Genomic DNA, 16209 nt, shown 5'->3' with positions numbered 1-16209 from the left:
AATGTGGTGCACACACACCGTGGAATACGACGCTAAAGAAAATGTGGTGCACACACACCGTGGAATACGACGCTAAAGAAAATGTGGTGCACACACACCGTGGAATACGACGCTAAAGAAAATGTGGTGCACACACACCGTGGAATACGACGCTAAAGAAAATGTGGTGCACACACACCGTGGAATACGACGCTAAAGAAAATGTGGTGCACACACCGTGGAATACGATGCTAAAGAAAATGTGGTGCACACACCGTGGAATACGATGCTAAAGAAAATGTGGTGCACACACACCGTGGAATACGATGCTAAAGAAAATGTGGTGCACACACACCGTGGAATACGATGCTAAAGAAAATGTGGTGCACAACACCGTGGAATACGATGCTAAAGAAAATGTGGTGCACACACACCGTGGAATACGATGCTAAAGAAAATGTGGTGCACACACACCGTGGAATACGATGCTAAAGAAAATGTGGTGCACACACACCGTGGAATACGATGCTAAAGAAAATGTGGTGCACACACCGTGGAATACGATGCAGCCGTAGTGAAGTACAAGGGCAAGTCTTCTGCAGCAGCGTGATGGAGATGGAGGCCACTCTCCTTAGCAAACTAACACAGGAACAGAAAACCGAATACCAGAGGTTCTCACTTGTAAGTGGTAGCTAAATGATGAGAACACGTGGACACATAGAGGTGAACAACACACACTGAAGCCTACTTGAAGGGGAGGGTGAGAATCCAAAAACTACGTATCAGGGGCTGTGCCCATTATCTGGGTGACTAAGTAATCAGTACATCAAACCCATGTGACATACAATTCACCTACACGAATCTGCACTTGTATCCCTGAACCTAAAATAAAAGGTAAAAAAAAAATGAAGAGGCTACAGTAGAAAAGGCTGTGAGTTCCACTTGTGAATAAGCAGCCTACAACTGATACACACCGTCTATGCAAGGTCGTTTCACAAGAAAACTGAGCGTCTGGTGATCTGTGCTCCTTACCCTTCTTGCTTGCTTTTAATTATTTTAGAAATTCTATTAAAAAAATTTTCATTTTGTTTTTAGGAAATAGGGTCTCTGTGTCACACAGGCTGGAATGCAGTGGTGCAATCATGGTTCACTGAAGCCTTGACCTCTCAGGCTCAAGCAATCCTCCTGCTTCAGCCTCTCAAGCAGCTGGGACTGCAGGTGCTCACCACCATGCCCGGCTAATTATTTTTTAGATTTTGTGTAGAGACAGGGTCTCCCTACGTTGCCCAGCCTGGTCTAGAACTTCTAGACTCAAGCAATCCTCCTGTCTTGGCCTCCCAAAGTGCCACCATGTGAACCACCATACCCAGCTTAAATATTTTTATTGGTGAGCGATGATTGTACGTATTTCTGGAGTACATGTGATGTGCAAAGATGCTTTTAATCTGAGTCTACAGTTTTCCTCATAAGCAGGTTTACATGAACCTTCACAAGTACTTGTGCGTGCACGCGCACACACACACACACACACACACACAACACGACAATGTGATGGTCAAGGTGAAAATGACCATATATTCTGCTGTTGACATCTTTTGATCTGGGGCAGAATCAAGGTGCTTTTTCTCTGCTGTAGCTTTGTTGATGCTGAAGTAAACACACATGTTGAAAGCATGTAAGCACAGAAGGTTCTGTCGATGAACGGTCAATCACGTTTGCATGTCTGCTCCCTCTTTGAGGGAAGTGCTTTAGGGCAGGTGAATATTCTGAGTATTCCTCGGAGACACCCGTGTTCCAGAATTACAACCAAGACCTTTGCTTTCACGCCACGTCGGGAACATGTGTCCTCTGCTCTTTTCCTCTTAGCCTCAGGGGTGCAGACATTGGGCTGTGACATGTCTCAAGGAAACTGTTTTCCCCTTCAAGATCCCACGGATCCTTTTCGCATTCCCCATAAGTGTGCTGACCCTACGCAACTGCAAAGCTGTGAGGCCAAGCATGTGGCCTCTGCTCCCCATGCGGCCATCTTGGGGGTCTGGTAAATACGGCTCATCTCCACCTTCAGAGTGGCCCTGGTGCAGGCTGCACCAGACCTGCCTCCCAACGCTGTTGAGAGGGGACTCCAGGGGTTGAAGTCCCCACAGATAGCCCCGTGAGTGCCGCCATCACTTCCTCCTGCCCCATCACTTCTTCTGAGGGAAGCATCTTCCCCTGCTCAGTACCTGCAGGCTGAGATCCCAGGCTCTGTCCAGGGTTGATGGACTGGGTTAGGGGCCAGCGTGAGTAGGGCCCAAGCTCCCGGCACACGTGACTCTGTGTTGGTTCCCATTCCTCTGGGAAGCATTTTTCCAACTCCCCATAGCTGGACCCTGCCTTGTGTCTTCAATGCAACTCTCCCATGGGTGGGCGCTTTTCTGCCCCCACTCTCCGTTGCCCTCTCCAAGGGGGACTCTATGCACAGCTCCCTCCCCTAAACCCCTCTGCCCACCTGCTAGCTCCCGCTAGCCATTGTTTTATTATTCATCTAATAGCTACTCCAAAACACCTCAAATGAGCCATTTTGATTCTTCTATTGCATTAATTTAGGTTAATTCTTACAATAGCCCCATGAGGAATATGCTATTTCTGTCGTATGGTGGATGAGGAAACTGAAGCTCAGGAGAGGCTAGTGACTTTCCCAGGAACTACACAGGCAGTCAATGGCTGAGGCAGACTGAGGGACATGGCCCCCTGTGCTTGCCAGCCTCAACACGATGCCCACTCCCAAAAAACTTCACATTTCCTCAAAGATGAGGTCAATAACACACTTCCCTGCAAATAAATAATAATTAAATTTCGCTGACTGCATGTTATGTGTCAGGGAATCTGCAAAGAGCTTCACCCATGTCCCATCATTCTGGCATCAAAACCGTCAGCCGGGTGCTGAAATGGGCATCCTCACTCCACGCATGAGAACACGGAGGTACCCGAAAGCCAGGCAGCGGACACGCTGAGATTTACACAACCCTACCTCGGGCAGGAGTCCTACCCTCGTGCCGTCAGCCTCCCCAGGCACACAGAGGTTGTGTAATCATTACCTACCCAGGCGACACTTGAACTGAGCTAAGCTTTGGGTGGTATAAGATGCATTAACGTTTAGACATGCCAGGATTCCAGGTGAGGCAAGCACGTTCTCCTCCAATGAAGCCATGAAGCCCCACCCTACTCCTCAGAGGCCAGGAAGGAGACGGGGGCAGATGGAGAAGCCATCAAACATCCCTCTGGACACAGCCCAGGAGCCCCGGCCAACACAGTCCATCCCAAAGGCCAACTTGGAAGTTCACACCCTCATTCCTCATCGAAAGAAAGCATGATTACTCTGGCAGGAAAGAAAGGCTTCCCAAAATCCAAACTGGCGAGACAATGGAATTCTTCATAAGAAAACTCCAGATGCCCCTGAGCTTGCTCTCCGGCACAACGTCCTCAGCACCGTCTGGTCTGCGCTGTTGGATGAGACACACAACACAGCGCCCACGGCAAGGTCCAGAATCCCTGTACTGCCACAGCTGGGCATGGGCTGGGGGACCTCAGACAGGAGCTCCACGATTCTGAGCCCTAGTTTCCTCATGGGAGCCCCAGAAACAGGTAGTGAACAGAAGAATGATTTGAAAATGTAATGGGCATGTAGCATCTATCTCAGGGCTGGACACACAGCCTTCAGTCACTGAATATACGTACACACACATGCACACACACGTGTGCACACACAAGAAGCACTATGGTATGTCAAGAAACACTCCGTCCAATACAACAGCTTGTAGAAATTTTAAGATCATGACCCCTTCAAGAAACAATGAAAGCAGTGGAACCACCAGCCAGAAAAACAAAAGGCCCTGTATATGTAATAATCCAGTATGGAGCATTCGGGGAGCCTGGCGGCAGGTGGAGAATCTCCATGAGAATGAGATGAGTCAATACCTTTAGTCACACGGCGCAGATCCCCGATGGGAACTGCAGAGGGCCTAGCAGAGGGGGCCCTGGGACAATTACGTGGAGGCCACAGGAGGCCCAACATCACTCAGAGTGAAGATCCTCAGCCTACAATTTTCTCCTTAGCTACTTTCCTAGCACTTCCTTCACAAACAGAGGCAGACCCAGGCAGCCACCTGCACTCCTCTGCCTCCAGCACAGGCCTCCCGCCACTGCTTCTCCTCTGTCTCTCAAAACTTGTCTGTGCACAAAACCTGAGTGGAGGGGAAAGAACATACACGTGTGGGAAGCTCTGTACTGTGCACACGCGTGCATTAAATGCACAGCCTCATTTGGCCTCGTGGAAACTCAGGGAAGCAGATAGTGTGTTCCCGTCTTAGAGATGGGAGCAGCAAGACTCAGTGAACATAAGTCACAGTGTGGCTGGTGTGGTGGAGCGGACATCACACATGGATGCCCCACTCCAGAATGTATCCTTCCCTCCATGTCTGCGTCACCACCGGAGAGCAGCAGGCGTGAGAACAGTTGGACCTGGGGGAGCAGGGAGACTTAGACTCCTCACAGCCAGGTCTGCCGTGGTCCACACGCTTACCTTGGTTTCTCAGCTATATTGAGGGATAGTTGGTGTATGAGGCTGATCTCGCACTGCTATAAAGAAATGCTTGAGACTGGGTAGTTTATAAAGAAGAGGTTGCATTGGCTCACGGTTCTGTAGGCTATGCAGGAAGCATGATGCTACTCAGCTTCTGGGGAGACCTCAGGAAGCTTACAATTATGACAGAAGGCGAAGGGGAAGCCAGCGCATCGTACATGAGCAGGAGGAAGGAGGGAAAGCGGAGGTGTCACACACTTTTAAACAACCAGATCTCACGAGAAATCACTATCACAAAAACAGCACCCAGGGGATGGCACTAACCCATTCATGAGGGCTCCACCCCCATGACCCATTCACCTCTCACCAGGCCCCACCACCAGCACTGAGGATTACAACTTGACATGAGATTTTGGGCAGATCCAAACCATATCCATTGGTAAATGAAAGTTGTTTGCATTCAAGGTGTACAATGTGATGTTTCAATATACGTATACACTGTGAGATGTTGACCCTAGTCCGGCTGCTTAACGTGTTCATCGCCTCACATAGTTATTGTGTGCGTGTGCATGCATGTGGTGAGAATATAAGATCTACTCTCAGCAAATTTTAAGTATTCAATACATTATACATTAGTGTGAGATGTAGTCACTGCTCTGTACACTAGATTCTCAGAAACTGTTTGTTTTATAGGTGTAAGATGATAAATGTTTAGGCCTAAAGGCTTAGGCCTTTTCTCAATCAAAGAAAAAAACATGTCTTAAGGTCAGTTTATTAGTCTGACAATTTCATTTACTGAGTGTTTCCTATAGTTATGATTGCTTCCCATTTTTTTTCTTTCTTTCTTTCTTTCTTTCTTTCTTTCTTTTTCTTTTCTTTTTTTTTCTTTTTTTGAGATGGAGTCTCACTCTATCACTCAGGCTGGAGTACACTGGCGCGATCTTGGCTCACTGCAACCTCCACCTCCCGGGTTCAAGCAATTATCCTGCCTCAGTCTCCTGAGTAGCTGAGATTACAGGCATCTGCCACCAGGCCCGGTTAATTTTTTGTATATTTAGTAGAGACGGTATTTCACCATGTTGGACAGGCTGGTCTCAAACTCCTGACCTCAGGAGATCCACCCAACTTAGGTCTCCAAAGTGCTGGGATTATAGGCATGAGTCACCACACTGGCCTCTTTTTTCTTGTTAAGGTGAAATTCACATAATATGAAAGTAACAGTTTTAAAGTATGCAATTCAATGGCACTTAGTACATTCACAATGTTGTTAAACTATTACCAAGCATATTCATCACCTCGGAAGAAAATATTGTACCCAGTTAGCAGTCATGCTCATTTTCCCCTGCCCCTAGCCCCAGCAAATGCCAATCAGCACTCGGTCTCCACGGATTTGCATGTTCTGTATATTTCATATACACAGAATTCTATCTATTGTGACCTTTGTGTTTGGCTTCTTTCACTTTGCACAGTGTTTTAGGGGATTATCCATGTTGTAGGTGTTTCACTATTACATTGCTTTTCACAGATGAGGAAAATGCGGCTGTATGGACATGCCATGTTGTGCTTAGCCGTTTATCCATGGATGAACATTTGGGTTGTTTACATGTTTGGGCTACTGTGAATAGTGCTGCTGTGGACATTCAGGTATGGAACTATGTTTGTAGATCTGTTTTCAATTATTTTGGCTATATATCCCTAAGAGTGAAACTTTTGGATCAAAGTTAATCTTTCCTCACGATTAACTTTTTGAGGAAATGTGAAGCTGTTTTCCAAGGCAGGTGCACCATTTTACATTCCCACCAGCAGTGGTGTATGGGGGTTCCAGTTTCTCACGAAGACTTCCCTTTCTCATTATTATTATCTGTTGGGGACCGTGCCGGGGGTGGTGGAGAATGAACAGGTACAAGAGACAAAGACAAACAGAGAACATGGCGGCCGCGCCTAGAGCCTCCGCCTCACTTTATTTATACTCCATAAATCCCACGTCGGCAAAAATAACACAATGCAAAACAAACTTTCTGCACCCAGATATAACCTTCTGCTTAGTTCCTTGTCTCTAAGTTCTTTCTTATTTTGTCTGCCTTCTTGGCACCTACTAGAGTTCATTAAAAGTTCAACTAGAGATACTGTCCTTGACTACTGGAGTCCATTGAAAGTGCAACTAGCTAGAGATACTGTCCTTGAGCCTTATCTATTCTTAGCATATTATTTTCAATGGCCCTTGCAATTATCACCATCCCAGTGAGTGGCAGGTGGCACCCCAATGTGGTTTCCATTTTCATTTCTGTAATGACTGATGAGGTCAAGAGTTTTTTCATGTGATTTTTGGCCATTTGTATAACTTCTTTGGGGAAATGTCTATTCAAATCCACTGACTATTTTTGAGTTCTTTGTCTTTTAGTTGTTGAGACACTAGACACTTATAAAATATATAATTTGCAAATATTCATCCCATTCAGTCATACATCTTTTTACTTTCAAAAGTAAATAGTTTGCTTATGAGATTACACAAAAGTTTTTAATTTTATTTTAATAGAGACCAGTTTATCTAGTTTTGTTTGTTGTTGCTCATGCTTTCAGTGGCATATCTGAGAGTCCATTGCTAAATCTAAGGTCCTGAAAATTTACCCCTATGTTTTTATCTAAGAGTTTTATAGTATTAGCCCTTACAGTAGGTCACCAATACATTTCTAAGTCGATTTGTGTATATAATGTGAGGTAGGAACCATTTCTTTCTTTGGTATGTAGAGATCCAGTTGTCCCAGGGCCACTTGCGGAAGAGCCTGCTCCTTCCTCATTCAATGGTCTTAAGACTCCGTTGAAATCAATTCACTATACGTATGTATGTTTCTTTCTGGACTCTCAGTTATGCTCCATTGGTCTCTATGTTTATCTGTATGTCCATGCTACATTATTTGATTACTGTAGCTTTGTAGTAAGTTTTGAAATCAAGAAGTATAAATTCTCCAACTTTGTTCTTCTTTTTCAATCGTGTTTTGAATTTTTAGAAGACACTGTAATTACATATGAATCTGAGTATAATTTTTTGTAATATTGCCAAAAACCACCCAACCATGAGAATTTTGATAGCAATTGTACTGAATCTGTGGATTACTGTGGGGCAGTATTACCCTCTTTACAATATTAAGTAGGTGATGTCACCAATAAGGCAAAATGGAAGGTAACTAGCTTGTATCCTCCCACAACAATAAGAATTCTGCATGCATCCACAGTCAAGTCTCTGCTGGAGCTTCCGGATTCAGGTAGAACACTGTGGAGGGTCGTTTTAAGAGTTTAGACCCACACTCGGGTGGCTGGTCTGCTGAGCTTGCTCCCAGGCTCAAACCCAGAAATGACTCAGTCTTCCGAGGGGTTTGGCTACAGCCGCATTTTGGCTTTGAGGCTGCAATCCAAACCACCTGCCAAGGGATCTGGAAGGAATAACACACACTAGGACCTTGGCAGAAGGGCTCATCTGCCTGCTAACACCAGTCTCAGTGGTGAACCTGACAGTGTCCCTATGGTTCAGTCCCAGTGTCCGCCAGCTGAGGTGCCAGCTCAGAGCTGCTTACACAAGGACCCAAAGAGAGATTCACCCATCTATGGCAGCCTGGGTGTCTGAGACTGCCTGATAGGATTGCCAACCTGTCTCCCACAGCAGATCCTTAGGTGACCCCGTCTCAGCTCTGGCCCCTTCTGCTACAATCAGAGAACTATCCCATCTATACTGAGACATGCAGGGAGATTTGCACCCTTCTGAGGCAGTGAGACCGGGCTCTCCAGCCTGCATGCCACAGCAGATCCTCAGGGGACCCCGTCTCAGCTTGGCCCCTTCTGATACAATCAGAGAACTATCCCATCTATACTAAGACCTGCAGGGAAGTGTGCACCCCTCGGAGCCAATGAGACCAGGCTCTCCAGCCTGCATTCCACAGCAGATCTTCAGGGGGCCCAGGCTCAGTTCCGGCCCCTCCTGCTATAGTTGATGAACTATCTCATGGATGCAGGAACTTGCTAGGCAACATGCATCACTCTAAACCAAGATCAGGCTCTCCAGCCTCTGTGCCACAGCAGATTCCAAAGGGGCCCATCCCAAGCTGCAGCCGCTTCTGCTACAGTTATGGAATGATTGTATCTGTGCAAGACCTCCCTGGGAGATACATACCCACCTGAGCCAATGTGAAAGACCCATAAGTCTTCTTTCAACAGCAGATTTCTAGGGCACCCAGTCTCAATTTCAGCCACTCTTGCTGCACTTGGGAACCCAGCCCAGATGTGCAGAGACCTGTTTGGTGGCTCATCCACCTGGGCCATTGACACAGTCTTCTGGACTCAGCTTCCTGGCCGGCATTCCCACACAGCCCGAGTACCTTCCCTGGGTCTTCCCCAAATTAATCTCAGGTGGAAAGCCATGTCAACCTCAGAGTCTTTACAAGACTTGTAGCAAGCCTAGACTTCGAGTGTCTTCTAGTGCAAGTATGGCTGCAGTGGTCACAGCCTCAGGGAATTCAACAGTCAATCTACTTAGAATATACTTTTTCTACTTAGAAGGACAGGCACAAACAAAGCCAGACTGTGAAGACTAAAATAAATATGTAATCTTTTAATGTGCTGACATTACCACATATCCAGAAGCATCAATGACACCCAGAAAAATGTGACTTCACCAAATAGACAGATCAAGGTGCCAGAGATCAACCCTAAAATGATGGAGATATGTAATCTCTCAGACAATTAAGTAAAAATAGCTGTTTTAAGAAAGTTCAATGAACTTCAAGAAAATACAAAGAATCAATTTAGAAATTTATCAGAGAAAGTTAACAGAGAGATTGAAATAAATTTTAGAAAAAATCAAACAGAAATCCTGTGAAGAAAAGAACAATGAATAATTTGAGAAATGAAATAAACAGTATCAATAACAGAAATTGACCAAAGAGAAGAAAGAATCAGTGAGCTTGAAGACTAACTGAGGGAAAAAAAGGAAAGAAAAGAGATGAAAAAGGTGAAATGGAATGAAGAAAGCTTTAGAGGTTCTATGGGATGACAGGCAAAAATCAAATATTCAGGTTATTGAAGATAAAGAAAAAACTGAAAAATAAAAAGGGGTAGAAACCTTATGCAAAAACATAAGGTTGGGTGCAGTCACTTATCTCTATAATCCCAAGAGTTTGCTAGGCCGAGGCAGGAAAATCACTTAAGCCCGGGAGTTTGAGGCCACCTTAGACAACACAAGTGATTTATTGTGTCTCCAACAATTGTTTTAAAAATTAGTCAGGCATGACGGCTTATGCCTGTTTTTCCAGCTATTTGGGAAGCTGAGGTGGAAAGATCCCTTGAACCTGGGAGAGTAAGGCTGCAGTAAGCCCGGATCTCTCCACTGCACTCCAGCCTAGGCAACAGTGAGATCCTGTCTTAAAATAATAATTATCATTATTACTTATTAATAATAATAGAAAACTTTCCAAATCTGGAGAAAGATATGAATATCCAGGTATACGAAGGTCATAAGTCACCAGTCAGTTTCCACCAAATTAAAAATACTCCAAAACATGCTACAAGTACACTCCAAGGTCAAAAACAAAGGTAAGCTCTTGAAAGTGAGAGAAGTGTGAGAGAAGAGTAGCCAATGGCATATAAGGAAGATCCAATATGTGTAGCAGCAGAGTTTTCAGCAGAAACTTTACAGGTAGGAAGGGAATGGGACAATATATTCAGAGTGCTGAAGAAAAAATCCTGCCCACCAGGAATACTAAACCCAGCAAATATGCCCTTTAAAAATAAAGGGGAGATAAAAACTTGACCAGAAAAACAAAAGCTGAGAAAATATATTGCTACCAAACATGTTCTATAGGAAATGCTAGAGGGGGTTCTTAAAACTGAAAGAAAATAATGCTAATGTGATTGCTACACTAATATGGCAATCATGGTGTGTAAACTGTTTGTGTATTTACTAAGAAGACTAAAAGGAAAAGCAATTGAAGTAAAAACGAATACAACAATATTTAAGAAATTGACAGTATTAAAAATACAGATTGTGACATCAAGATTTAAAATGTGGTGGGAGAAGGGAGTTAATGTATACAGGTTTTCCTGGTTATTTATTTCATTTGTGATCAAAGTTGAGTTGATATCAATTTTAAATAACTACTTATAATTATAGAATGCTTTTTGTAAGAATCATGGTAACCACAAAGCCAAAGCCTATAATAGATACACTAAAAATAAAATGCAATGAATTAAAACATACAACCAGAAGAAACCACTTACCCACAAAAGAAGGCAGAAAAAAACAGAAGAAAGGAAAAGAAGGGTTACAAAAGAACTAGAAAACAAGTAACAAAATGGTAGTTGAAAGTCTTTACCTATGAATAATAACATTGAATGTAAATGGAATAATTATCCATTTCAAAGACATAGAGTGGCTGAATGACTTTTTTTGAAAAGAAGAATCAGCTATGTGCTGCCTATAAGAAACTCATTATATCTATAAAGACACACACAGACTGAGAGTGAAAGAATAAAAAAAGATATTTCATGCAAATGCAAACAAAAAAAGAGCAGGAGTATCTGTACTCATATCAGATAAAATAGATCTTAAGTCAAAAACTGTAGAAAGAGACAAAGAAAATTATCATAAAGGTAATTTATCAATTCAGCCAGAGGAAATAAGTAAATAAGCACTCAACACCACAACATGCAAATATATAAAGCAAATACCAGTAGAACTACAGGGAGACATAGATTGCAATACAATAATAGTAGGATAGTTCAACACCCCACTTTTAACAGGGGACAAATCATCCAGGCAGAAAACCAATGAAGAAACATTGAAGTTAAATTACACTCTAGATCAAATGGACCCAACAGACATTTACAGAATATTTTATCCAACTGCTGCAGAACTTATATTCTTCTCCTGAGCACATGGAACATTCTTCAGGATAGACCACATGTTAGGCAATAAAACAAGTCTCAGGAAATTTAAAACAGTTGAAATCATATCAAGTATCTTTTCTGACCACATGGAATAAAGCTAGAAATCAATAACAAGAGGAATTTTCAAAACTGTACAATATGTGGACATTAAACAACATGCTCATGAATGACTAATGGATCAATAAAGAAATTAAGAAAGAAATTACAAAATGTATTAAAACAAACAAAAATGGAAATACGCCCACATCAAAAGCTATGGGATACTTTTAAGAGGGAACTTCATAGTGATAAATGTCTATATCAGAAAAGTAGAAAGACTTCAAATAAACAACTTAACAATGCACTGCAGGAACTAGAAAAGTAAGAATAAACCAAAAGCAAAATTAATAGAAAGAAAGATGTAATGAAGTACAGAAGAGAAATAAATAAAATTGAAACTAAAAAAATACAAAATATCAACAAAACAAAATGTTAGTTTTTTGAAAAGATATACAATTTGACACCCTTAGCCAGACCGAGTGAAAAAGAGAGAAAACCCAAATAAATAAAAGCAGAGATGAAAACGGAAATATCACAATTGATTCCAAAGAATTTCTAAAGATAATTAGAAACTAAGCAACTACATGCCAACAAATTGGAAAACAATGGTAAGAAATGAATAAATTTCTGCACACGTAAAACCCACAAATATTGAACCATCAAGAAATCACCAACAATAAGTAACAACATTAAAGCACTAATGAAAAATCTCCCATCAGAAGAAAAAGCCCTCAAGACCTGATGGATTCACTGCTGAATTCTGTCAAACACTTAAATGGGAAGTAATACCAATTCTACTCAAACTATTTCAAAAAATTGAAGAGGAGGAAATGCTTTCAAACTCATTCTATAAGGCCAGCATTATCCTGTTGCCAGATCAGACAAGGACACACACATACACACACACACACACACACACACACACAAACTATAGGCCAATAACCCTAATACACATGGATGCAAAACTTCTCAACAAAACACTAGCAAACTGAATTTAACAACACATTAAAAAGATCTTTCACTGTAATAAAGTGAGATTCATTACAGGGATGTAAGGATGGTTCAACATGTGCAAATCAATATGCATGACATAGCACATCAACAGAATGGAGGACAAAAACCATATGATCATTTCAATAGATGTTGAAAGGTATTTAATAAAATTCAACATCCATTCTTGATTTTTAAAAAACTCTCAACAAATAAGGTATAGAAGGAATGTGCTTCAACACAAGACAGTCCATATATGACACACCCACATTTAATATCATACTAAACAAGGAAAAATGGAAAGCCTTTTCACTAAGATGTGGAACAAAGCAAGGATGCCCATTTTCACTGCTTTTATTCAATATAGTACCCAAAGCCCTGGCCAGAGCAATTAGACAAGAGAAAGCAAGCAAGAGTATCCACGTTGGAAAAGGAAGACATCACATTATCCTTGTTTGCAGATGACACAGTCTTATAGTTAGAAAAACCTAAAGACTACACACACAACGCGCACACACACACACAAAATCAGAACCAATAAATTAACTCAATAAAGTTTCAGAATAAAAAATGACCATACAAAAATCAGTAGCATTTATATACATTAACAGAGATCAATCTAAAAAGGAAATCAAGAAAGCAATCTCATTTACAATAGCTACAAAAAACATACCTAGGAATATGTTTAAGCAAGGAAGTAAAAGATCTCTACAAAGAAAACTATAAAACACTGATGAACGAGATAGAAGGGGGTACACAGACACAAATGGAAAGATATCTCATGCTCATGGATTAGAAGAATGAATACTGTAAATCACCCAAAGTGATCAATAGATTCAATGTAATCTCTAGCAAAACACCAATGACATTCTTCACAGAAACATAAAAAAGCATTCCTAAAAGTGTAGGAAACCACAAAAAACTCCAAATAGCTAAAGCCATCCTGAGAAAAAAGAACAAAGCTGAAGACATCACACTGTCTGATTTCAAATTTTGCTACAAATCTATATAGTCGCAGATGTAACATAGCACATCAACAGAATTGAGGGAAAAAACCATATGATCATTTCAATAGATGTTGAAAGGTATTTAATAAAATTCAACATCCATTCTTGATTTTTAAAAAACTCTCAACAAATAAGGTAGAGAAGGAATGTACTTTAGCACAAGAAAGTCCATATATGACACACCCACATTTAATATCATAGTAAACAAGGAAAAATGGAAAAAGGAAATCGGCCCTCTCATGTTTATTACAACCAGAACAGCATGGTACCAACACTAAAACAGACATGTGGACCAATGGAATAAAATGATGAATTCAGAAATAAATCCACGCATTTATAGCCAACTATTTTTGGCAAAGACACCAGGAACATACGTTGGGGAATGGACAGTCTCTTTGATAAATACTGCCGGGAAAGTTAGACATGCAGAAAAATGAATCGAGACCCCCCTCTTTTACCATATACATACATCAGATCGAAATGGATTGAAGACTTAAATGCAAGACCCAAAATGATAGAACTACTACTGAAAAATAATAGGGAGAAAAAATTCCAGGACATTGATCTGGGTAAAGATTTTTTGGTAAGACCTCCACATTACAGACAACTATAACAAAAATAGAAAAATAGTATATATATCAATCCAGAAAGCTTCTACACAGCAAAGGAAACAATCAACAAAGTGAAGAGACAACCCACAGAAAGGGAGAAAATATTTGCAAACTACCCATCCAACAAGGGATTAGTAATTAGAATATATGAGAAACTCAAACAACCCAATTAAAAACTGGGCAAAAGACCTAATAGACATTTCTCAAAAGAAATGGCCAACACATATATGAAAAAAGGCTCAACATCACTAGTCATTATGGAAATGCAATTCAAAACCACAAGAAGATATTATCTGACCCTATTTAGAATTATCACAAAGACAAAAAATAGCAAATGCTGATGAGAAGGTGGAAAAAGAGGAACACTCATACACTGTTGGTAGGGATGTAAAGTAGTACACCCACTAGAGAAAACAGTATGGAGGTTCCTCAAAAAACTAAACTAGAACTATGTTTGGTATGGTCCAGCAATCTTACTGCTGGATATACATCCAACGGAAAGGAAATCAGCATATCAAAGAGACATCGGCCCTCTCATGTTTTTTACAACACTACTCACTAAATAGTCAAGACATGGAATCAACCTAAGTGTTCATCAACAGGTGAATGGACAAAGAAAATGTTGTATATCTACACAATGGAATACTCGTCAGCCATAAAAAGGAATTAAATCCTGTCATTTGCAGCAGGATGGATAGATCTGAAGATCATTTGGTTATGTAAAATAAGCACAACACAGAAAGACAAATATTGCATGTTCTCATTCATATGTGGAAGCTAAAAAAAGTGGGTCTTGTGGATGTTGAGAGCAGGATGGTGGATGCCAGCTGCTGGGGTGGAATGGTGGAGAGGAAGATGAAGGGGAGCTGGTTAAGGAGTACAAAAATACAGTCAGAAGGAATGAGCTATCACATGCAGTATAGTAGGAAAATTAAACTTAATGGTTTATTGTACATATCAAAATATCTAGAAGCATTGTAATGTTCTCAATACAAAGAAAACAAAAATGTATGTCATGAGTATCCCAATTACCCTGACTTTATCATTACACATTTTATACAGATATCAAAATTTCACATATAACCCAAGAATATTACAGATATTATAATCAATTAGAATTAAATCTTCCAAACTATACACAGGGGGTGTCTTTCCATTTATATAGGTTTCCTTTAATTTATTTGGCATTGTTTTTCTGTTTTCATAGTACAAGTCTTCGGCCTCCCAAGTTAGATTTATTACGAGGTATTTTATTGTTTTGTATGTTATTGCAAATGGTATTGTATTTTTAACTTCCGTTTTAAATTGTTTCTGTCTGGTATACAGACGCACAACTGATTTCTGTGTGTTGATCTTGTTCTCTGAAAGTTTGTCAAATTTTCTACTTTTTAAAAATCCAGAATAAGTATGGCCTGAGACAAGGGAGAAGGTTTGTGTATTCATGATGCCTGTTAGTCACGTGTATGTTGCTTGCGTATATACCGTTCAATAATCAATACATAAATATAAATAATGCATATCTCCATTCTAACAACTGTAATTTATTCCTAAAGCCATGTTTTAAAATAATTACATTTTTAAATGGGAAAAGTCATATGAAGAATTCTGTCCCACCTCAAGATAACTAAACAATTTTTCAGTAGAAAAATAAATCTAAAAACAGAAAAAATAATAAAGATTTTAAAAGTAAATAAATCGTACATAAAGCGAAGCGCAGTTGAGTTTTGTTGCACTAATCCTTTCTTCCTCTCTCTACACCATTTTGTTTGCAGAATCGACCTTTTGAAGGTTCCGGGTTTCCCTGCAGTGAAGCTGTCACTCAACCACAGTCGGCCCAGGAGAGAGAGCAGGGAGGGCGCAGGCGCGCAGGGAGGGCTGGGCATGCGCTCGGCGGGCCTCGGGCTCCGGGGAGGCGCACGGGCGGGGCTCGCCAGGACTGAATGCACGCGGCTTCCCAGGGACGCCCCGACCCAAGCCCTGCAGTCCACGCGCGTCTGGGGTGTCTGCTGGAAGCCGGAAAGTCGAAGATCACTTCCCATCCTGCTTCTGCTGTGCTTTGGGGTTGAAAAAGCCATTATGTGGTAAA

Source organism: Trachypithecus francoisi, unplaced genomic scaffold (genome assembly GCF_009764315.1).
Source record: "Trachypithecus francoisi isolate TF-2019V2 unplaced genomic scaffold, Tfra_2.0 Lachesis_group15, whole genome shotgun sequence".
Classification (NCBI taxonomy): domain Eukaryota; kingdom Metazoa; phylum Chordata; class Mammalia; order Primates; family Cercopithecidae; genus Trachypithecus; species Trachypithecus francoisi.
The sequence above is the reverse complement of the archived record's forward strand: the minus strand, read 5'-3'. Positions refer to the sequence as shown.